Source organism: Enhydra lutris, unplaced genomic scaffold, assembly GCF_002288905.1.
Source record: "Enhydra lutris kenyoni isolate GAN:26980312 unplaced genomic scaffold, ASM228890v2 scaffoldscaffold68, whole genome shotgun sequence".
NCBI classification, from domain to species: Eukaryota; Metazoa; Chordata; class Mammalia; order Carnivora; family Mustelidae; genus Enhydra; species Enhydra lutris.
In genome coordinates this window covers 1474924-1476439 of record NW_019154152.1, presented here as the reverse complement: position 1 = coordinate 1476439, position 1516 = coordinate 1474924, and positions in this window count along the sequence as shown.

Below are 1516 nucleotides of genomic sequence, written 5' to 3'. Positions count from 1 at the left end.
AGTCACGCACGGGGAGGAAACTGGGTAGAAATTGAAACAAAAATCCTCCGGAGGCATGGACGTCGGCAAGCCATTCCCCAATCTGGACAGCAGGTGGCGCAAGTGACCAATATTTCTTCAACCACCGCTAAAGGAAGAGGTAAGGTTAGGTTTTGGAGAATCTGGGAGGGTGGGAGCCTTATCCTGAGCCTCTTTTCCCTGCTCTGCTGTGGCACAAGACAAAAAGGCAGGTATCAGTGGCCTCCTCTAGGATTTCAGCTCTTAGATTGCTGGCTTTGCCGCCCGTGTTCCACCTGCTTCAAACCACCCCTCACTATGGCCACTTTTGTTCTTTAAAAACCCACTCTTTGTTGGGGAGAAATGCGCATTTCCATGTCCACCAGTGGCTGTGAATATTAGTAAAACCCTTTGGAAGGGAAATTTGGTAGTGCCTATGAAAAGGAGAACACACCCTGGAGACAAGCAATAACTCAATAGTTACTTAAAATATTATTCTGCAATTATGAATGGGATGTTTATCATTATCTGAATTTCCTTTTCTGGAGGCAATTATTTTAATGGTAGATAAGCAAATAAACAAGTTACTGCTGAATATAGTAAATTTTCAATTAATATCTTAATTAGGATAGGGTAGCTATTTTGGTAAATTTGGTAGTTATCATTATAATTTTATGAAGTGGATTTATTTATGGCAAATATAGGCATGCAAGGACATAATAGCGAGATGGGCTAATTGAATACCATACTGTTGCTGAGGAAGGTGGTTATTTTGTTATTGTGCAGAGTACATTTATTCTTCAACAAACATTTATTAAGCACTCAGTGTTTATGCAAAAATACTGGTGGAGTGACTGCCCCATGCTAGGCACTGTGTCAGGTGTTAGGAATAAATACGTAACAAATTCTCTGCACTTGTGGAACTTTCAATCTAGTACATAAGGAACAAATAAATACATGTGTGGCAAGTGGTTATAACTGCTATGTAAAAGAATAAGGCTATAAAAAATCGTGATTAAAGCTGTTATTTTACATAGAGTGCTCCTGTTCTATATTATGTGCTAGAGATCTAATGTTGATCAAAATCAGACATTCCTTCCCCCCGCAAAACTTTAATGAGAGTGAGAGAGAGACACTATTCAAATCATGCCATGCATAACTGTCTATGTCTATTGCTATTAGTGCCATGAAGAAGTACATGCATGATGTTATGAAACTTTATTAAAGGGAAATTTGCCCTTGTTGGGAGGTCAGGGGAGATTTCCCCCAGGAACTGATGTCTGCACTAATAATATGTGAAGTGTAAGTAGAAGTTAATTAAGCCAAGGGTATGGAGAACGTTCAGGGCAAAGGAATCTGCTGTGCAAAGGCCCTGGGGTGAAGGGGAACAGGGGAGAATGGGGGAAGGGAAAGAAGGCGAGAAGGAAAGAATGAATGAAATGAAGGGAAAGGTGAAAGGAAACCTGTAGGCCACATTAATGATGTTGTCATTTCCTAAAAAGGTGGAAAGTCATCATGT